The sequence below is a fragment of the Equus asinus genome, chromosome 25 (assembly GCF_041296235.1).
Source record: "Equus asinus isolate D_3611 breed Donkey chromosome 25, EquAss-T2T_v2, whole genome shotgun sequence".
In the NCBI taxonomy this organism is placed as follows: domain Eukaryota; kingdom Metazoa; phylum Chordata; class Mammalia; order Perissodactyla; family Equidae; genus Equus; species Equus asinus.
This window is the reverse complement of record NC_091814.1, coordinates 17,751,899-17,759,787: the sequence shown is the minus strand read 5'-3', so window position 1 is coordinate 17,759,787 and position 7,889 is coordinate 17,751,899.

Sequence of the window (7,889 nt, the reverse complement as noted above, 5' to 3'; positions counted from 1 at the left end):
ACTGACCCATCCCGTTATATATGGGACTTTGCGTCTGAGTGGGGGAAGTAAGGCAGAGAAGGACTGAGATCAGAGGGAAAGCTGAAGCCAAGCACCCACCTGTGTGTGAGTACAGAGTGGACAGCACAAATGATGAAAGACTGCCTCACTTGGAACAGACACTCACTTAAAATTACTAAAGAGAAGTTACGAAGCAGTATCTGCAAAGGATGCACAGCATATTCGGAATGCATTAGAAGAGAGCTCATCATCTTGAAAGGATCCTAATGCAAATTCTTCGGTTAAATAAAGACTCATTTTAGAAGGCATAAAATAACTCTCTAATTTATCTGTTCTAGAAATCGTGGTTGTTCATATTTGGGAATGATGGACATGTGTCTTATCTAGATTGTAGTGATGGTTTCACGAGTATATATATATATATATATATATCAAAACATCAAATTGCTTACTTTAAATATGTGCAGTTTATTGTGTGTCAATTATAGCTCAGTAAAAAAAACACGGCTGGCATTTAAACCCTCCGTCAAATAAACAAATAAAAAGTTCATATATCAAGTGTGTTTAACAGCACATAAATGTTGAAAGGATATCATGGAGGACTAATAAAAATGGGGTAGCTAACTGGGAGGCAGTTCTGTGTGTGAGGTCTCGAGTTAGACACACTGAGCTCAAACTCTGTCATCTCTGCTTCTTACTTCTGTGATCTTGGGAGAGTTTTTAACTGGCCTATGCCACAGTTTCTTCACCCAAAAAATGGGGATAATAATAGTATCTACCTTATAGGATTGTTATGAGGTTTAAATCAGATATAAGTTCTTCTAACAATGGCATGTAGTACGTGGTCAATAAATATAAGCTGTGGTTACTATTATTGTTGATTTTTTTTCTGGAAGGAGTAAATTTGAGCCACATTTAGTAAGAATGGGAATTGGAAGGCTGTAGAGAAGATATGGAAGATATGGGACATCTTAGGGGAGGTCAGTGAGCTAAAATGCCCATATGGTGGTAGAGCAAGGTGTGCAAGCCCCCAGAGGAGGGAGGGTGCAGAGTGGGGTACTCACGCTGGTCAAGTCCTGGCTCCCTTGGTAGCCTAGGTCATCAGTGACGCTGTAGATGGATGTCAAGGATACATCAAAGTTGTTCAAGGAGGGACTTTCTGCCCCTGAGGCTCCCCAGGCTTCTTTGGTCTCCTAGGGGGAGAAGAAGGAGAGGTCAGTTAGGAGTGGAGCAGCTCCCACCAAGCAGAACTTCAGATACCTCCCTGCCCTGGCTCCTGCCTGTGACCCATCCCGCCCTCTTACCTTGAGAGTTGAAGATAAAGACACATTATCTTTCTTCTTCATTACCATACAGTTCTATGATCACTAATGTGATGAGACTCTGGGGTGTCCCCTCCCTCCCTCACCACACACTCACAATTCTTTAGTCCCCATGTTCTCACAGAAGTGGTTGTCATAGCAATAGGAGGGAGGGGTCTCATGCCCACAGGTTCAAGGAGGGCGCCTCTGAGGGGTGTGAGAGGGCTCACGCGTGCACACACACACACACACCTCCTTCTTCACTTTTCAGCAAGAGGAGGCTGGATATGCTCCACTCCCTCCCCCCAACCCCATCAGGGCTAATAGAAAGAAGACTGGCATTAAAAAGAGAGGCTGTGGTCAAATTCTGAAAATGGGACAAAACTCCAAAGGGCATCAAGATATGGCAGATGTAGATTCTGGAATCCTTCTTGGAATTTGCACGTGCTGGCGAGAAATTTGGCACGAAACAGAAAATAGTCCACCATCACTTCAGGTGATCGGGTCTGTCTGAATTTTCAAGGGATCCAAGGACTTATAATGGACCCTTCAGTGTCTGTTTCAAGAGCCTGAGCTCTGTCTGAGCCTTCTCTCCCCTTTCTCCTCCCATCCTCTCAGTGTGGGGAGGCAGTAGCCACGGTTCTGTCTTCCACACATTTCTCTTCTCTCTCCACACTCTCCCTGGGAGAAGATCATTTGGTTTAGTCTGCACACATTTATTGATCAAATGCAACGCTGCAATCCATGATCCTTGATAGGATCCTAGGTTTTATTTTTTTTAAAGTCATAAAGGGAATTTTGGGGAAAATTGAATATGGACTGTGTATCAGAAAATAGTATTATATCAATGTCAAAACTTCCTGGGTATGATAATGTTATTGCGGTTCTGGAAAAGAATGTGCTTGTCCTTGGGAGATACATGCTGAAGTACACAGGGGTGGAGTGTCATGATATGTAAATTTACTCTCAAGTGGTTAAAAATATGTATATGTGAATGTGTAGTATATATGAATAATATATACACATTAATTTATGCAGACAGAATAAAGCAAATGGGCAAAATGTTAGCAGCTGGTAAATCTAAGTGAAAGGTTTACAGGTATTAATGGAACCATTCTTTCAAGTTTCTATGGGTTTGAAGTTTTTCAAAATAAAAAATAGTGTGTGGGGCACTTATTGACCACCTACTGTATGCTAGGCAATGTTCTTGGCTCTTGTAATCTGGCCTTTTTTTCCCCAGCCTCCTGTCTGTTTCCAGCCAAACCTGGCTGCTTCATGGTCAGCAGCAGTGCTGTTCTCCCACCACAGCTCAGTTCTGCTCAACGACTATTTTTTAGGGTAGCCATTCAACAAACTCGAGGTTGTCTCTGCCCTCTGGATGCTCACAATCTAGTGAGGAGACAGACTTGGCAACAACTCATCTTACTGCAGGCTGGCGGCTGCAGTAGCTGAGCAGGAGCCCAGAGCTGGAGCTCGCCAATGCTGCCAGTTATCTATTCCCTAGTGTCTGGGAGAAAGAATGGTGGGCACAGTTCATTATCCGAAAGAAAACAGACCCACTAGTAGCTGGTCATTAACACACACAGACTTCTGGCCTGGGAGGTGGGACTTACATATATTCACTTTCTCCCAAAGGATAACTTCTGGAGTCAGCCTGGAGCAGATACTTGGAAGCCCATTTTACACAAAGGGCCCTTCCCTTTTCCTTATTTACCTTCAATCCTTCCTCTGGGGCCCTACTTCTTCCTGCTGCTGCCCCTTGTGGGAAGGTGGAGGAGATCACTCTTTCTAACTCCTTCCTGGGGGCCTCACAATGAATCAAGTCCTGTCTTCCTCAGTGTGGCATCTACAAACCAACCAACCAACAAGCTGCTCTCTTGCTCATAGAGACCGTCTCTCAGAGCACCAGGATGATGTGCTCTTATGCTCAAATAGCTCCTCTTTACTAGAGATGAGGGCGGAGGAGGAACATAAGGGTGAAGGGACTGCGGGGGACACAGAAGTCCTTCATACCACACTCTCCTACTGTTGGATCTCTTTGAGCCCTCAAAGTGGGAATTCAGCTTCCTTCCAGCTTAATGAGTTGGGAGACTGTGGGAAGGAAGGGGAGCACCCTGTGCTTTGTACACTCAGAAGCATCTACCACAAGGAAGGTGTCTTCCCTGGGTTCAGGCATTCAGTGGAATCAGTCAAGAGCTGGGCATTTTCTGGAAATCGCTGGGAGCTGTCCTATATCCTGTGCCCCAGACCCTCAGTTCTCCCAGTGATGAGGAGAAGTGTTGTTTCAGAAGAAAAGCAGAGGAAAGGCTTTCTGAATATCAAAACCATGGGCTTTTCTTAATACAAAAGCCAAAGGCCAGAGATGTGTCAGAATACACAAGAACCATGCTGTTCAATACACTAGCCAAGTGTGGCCATTCCAACTTAAGTTGAAATTAGTTAAAGTGAAATAAAACTAAAAAATTCAGCTGCATGGTCTGACCAGTCACATTTCAAGTGCTCAATAGCCTCATGTGGCTGGTGGCTACCATATTAGACAGTGGAGATATTAGAGAACCTTTCCATTAGCACTGAAAGTTCTATTCGACAGTGTTTCCTTAGGAGAAAAAGGCAGGGAGTTTTGTCTGTTTTGAGAGAAAGGCAGGGAGTTTTGTCTGTTTTGTCCACTACTACTGCCCTAGGGCCTAGATCTGTGTCTGGCACAAAGGAGAGGGATCTGTAAATTTTTGTTAAATGAATATAGAGAAGTTAGAGCCAGTTTTCCATCACGTCTATCCCTTCACCCAACTGATCTCAGCTAGATAGAGTCTGCCCAGATTGGGGAGGAAGAAAAGAAAGAGGAGAGAACTGGAGAGAGGATCGTAGTCCTCCATGGATAAACCCCTGAGAAGAGCTCTGAGGCTCTGGCAGCCTCCCTGCATTGTGCTCTGACTTAACTCTGTTGTGGGTTTAGGGGAGGGGAGCAAAGAAACAACCCAAATAGGTTGGTGAATCCAAGAGCAAGAAGAGTCTCGTGCCTGGTCCCAAAGCATGCAATGGACTGCACCAGAGTTTCTCCACATCCCAGCTTGGGGCTGGAGCCAAAGAGCGGTCAACTGGGATGTGCCCAGGTAGGGAGTCTGAGACATCCTTTAAGATCCCTGCTCACCCCAGGTTCTAGCCTGGTTTGCAGGATTCGGGAGTGACTTTGAGTAGCAAGGAAGAGGTGAAGGGCTTTGGAGAGCCCAACTGAGTTCCCTGTGGCTCCAATGAGGTGTGAAAAGTGGAGGGAGGGAAAGGGAGTGAGGCGCCATGCCTGGGGAGGCCTCGGGATAGGCCGAGGGGTGGCAGCTGTGCTCTGAGAGAACTCACAGCCTGAGAGCAGACAGGATCTGGAAATCTTAGTAGATGCCAGAGAGAAAAAGTATTGATGACCAAGCACGAGAAGTCCCCTCCCCCATGCCCCATGCCTCTGGCACATCAAGAGCCCTCTAGAAAATTAGAGGCACCTCTGGAGAAAATGGCTGAGGAGTCCCTGCCTTAACGTTCAGTTCTTGCTACCTGATGGAAAATGGGTTGGAAATGGAAATTAGGTTTGATTTTAGAAAAATAAGGAAGTTCACATTTCTTGGACATCTAAATTTGCATCCTGACATTTATACCTGCTATATCAGTATTGTTTGATTTTGCTCAATGAGAATATAAGCATGTATTATTTATATAAATTAAAAATGAGGGCCCGGCCCCGTGGCCGAGTGGTTAAGTTCTCGAGCTCTGCTTCTGAATCCTGGCCGAATCCGTGCCAGTTCAAATACTGGGCATGAAAATGGCACCGCTCATCAAGCCATGCTGAGGTGGTGTCCCACATGCCACAACTAGAAGGACCCACAACTGAAAATACACAACTATGTACCGGGGGGCTTTGGGGAGAAAAAGGAAAAATAAAATCTTAAAAAAAAAAAAATGAATGTATTGTATGATTCTACTTATATGAGGTACCTAGAGTAGTCAAATTCATAAAGACAGAAAGTAGAATGGTGGTTGCCAGGGGCTGGGGGAGGAGAGAATAGGGAGTTAGCGTTTCATAGATATGGAGTTTCAATTTAGGAAAATGAAAAAGTCCTGGAGATGGATGGTGGTGATGGTTGCACACAATGTGATGTACTTAATGCCACTGAACTGCACACTCAAAATGGTTAAAATGGTAAATTTAATGTTGTGTGTATTCACCACAATTTTTCTTTTTTTAAAGATTTTACTTTTCCTTTTTCTCCCCAAAGCCCCCCGATACATAGTTGCATATTTTTAGTTGTGGGTCCTTCTAGTTGTGGCATGTGGGACGCCACCTCCGCATGGCTTGATGAGCAGTGCCATGTCTCCACCCAGGATCCAAACCGGCAAAACCCTGGGCTCCTGAAGCTGAGCGCGCGAACTTAACCACTCGGCCATGGGGCCGGCCCCAAGGCTCTACTTCTAAGTGCCTGCCTAGCCACCAGCCAACAAGCAGCTTGCTACTTCCTTTGCAGCTTAGCCACACGCTATCTTAGTTGCCCTCATGTTGCAGATCCCAAAAGAGAGGTCAGTAAGCAGCTTGGGCTTTATCTTAAACATCAAGAAATAGGGCATGAAACCAGTGACACCACCCAGGAGGCCCAGTAGCTGCCCTAGGTAGCCTTACACTGGCTATGCATGCCTCTGTTCCTGGCACACAGTTCCCAGCACTTCTAACAAAGTTCTACTCAATCTCTTGGTCTGGGGTACCCTTGAGGATGGCAGGAAGCCATTTTATTCTTTTGAAAGTCTTTCAACAGAAACATTTCCCCTAGCAATTGACTCCCAAAATCTCTCCTCTAGGCAGAATAGATTCCAATAGGGAGACTGTAAACAGAGATGATGTGTCTTTAACAGTCCATGCCTTGTCTGAGACTTTCTGATCCACAGTGAGATATGTCAGGGTCCCAAGGGTGAGAAGGTCTATTGTCACAACGTTTTCCTGTGTTCTCTCCGGTTCTAGAGAAAGAAAAACACAATTTATATTAATTGCAAGGGATTTGCTAGGCAGATTCACTTGGATATAGGGAACTTTGGTGAACAATGTTTTTCATTGACTATATTAAGTGTAAGTGTCATATTTTGTCTTAGCTTGGGTGTCTTTCCTTCCCAAATGTCCAAACTCCACATGTGCTACCCAAAGCACCAAGGGGCAGTATTTCTCAGGCAGTGCTAACTGCTTTTTAAGAGGACGTTATAATTAAATGAAGAACTCTTATTTATCAAAGAGACAAAATTAAGAGAATGAAAAGACAAACCACAGACTGGGAAACCACATGCTAACCTCTTTCAGAGCACTTAGGACGGTGTCAAAATACTCTGCTTATCTATCCCTCCCCCTACCCCCAAATCCAGCAGGTTACAAACTCTTCCAAGGCAAGTGTTATGTCTCATACATATTTGTTTACCCGGGAACTAGCAGAGGGTTAGTGATAGTACGTAGTCAACAAAGATTCTTTGAACTTCAATAACTTGCACTGATCGAAAGTCCTAAAGTGAGAAAGTGGGCAAGAGGGAGTGGTCTGTCTGGCTAAAGCAGAGGGGAGAAGGGACTACAGTGAAAGGTCTTCACTGTCAGACAAAGAAATTGGATTTACTTCCATTGACAAAGGGAAGCCACTGAATTTTTTTGTTTTTTTGAGGAGCGCTTGACATCCCATTTGCCTTTTTACTGTAGTCGCAAGTATATCTCATTCCCACCATTAGCTTCTAAACTGCGTGAGGGCTAACACCATGCTCTACCTTTGTATCTCCCACAGTGACTATCACAGTGCTTCACACATAATAGGTGCTCAACAATTCAATGCTAAATGTATCAGTGAACGAACAAGTGACCCAACTGGATGGAGTAAGGGCAGGAGAAGTGTCAATGCATAAACGGGCAAAGTAAGAATGAAGACGTTTCTCTTCTGAATCCAGAGTGGCTGTTTTGTACGTGTCTAGACTGTGCGTGCTGAAGATGTTCCTTTTGGGTTCAGCTGAGTCTGAGAAACAAGAACACTCACACTTCGCATCTTTCCAATCCTGGAGAAGTTGCTATAGAAAACAATGCTTTGGAAAGAAATGAAAAGTCCTGCAGTGAGCAGGTGTTTCTTGAGTACCTCCTGTGCGCTCAGCATCGCTGTAGGGCCCTTGGATAAGTGTACACTAGAGAACTACACCTAATCAATAAAGTAGTTTTGCAGACCAGAAACAATTAGAAGAAGACACGATAAACTGTGGAGCTGTAAAAGAGCAACGTAGTCTGGCAAAGCCAAGGAAGGCTTCCCAGAGGGGATGAGACCAGGACCGGGCCTGAAGGATGGGTTGGATTTGGATAAGGAAAGAGAGGCTGTAGAGCATTTCAGGGAAACCACACACAAAGGCCTGAAGGAGGAGCAGATTGGAGGTGATGTGTAGCATAGTGGTGATTATTCATTCCTGGAGTACCCTCTGTGTGCTCAGCCATGACACTAAGCAATGAAAAACAGACAACCTGTCCTCAAGGAGCTCGAGTCTGGGAGGTAGGGAATGGAAGGACAGATACTAAAACAAATACAGGTGATGAATGTGTATTAT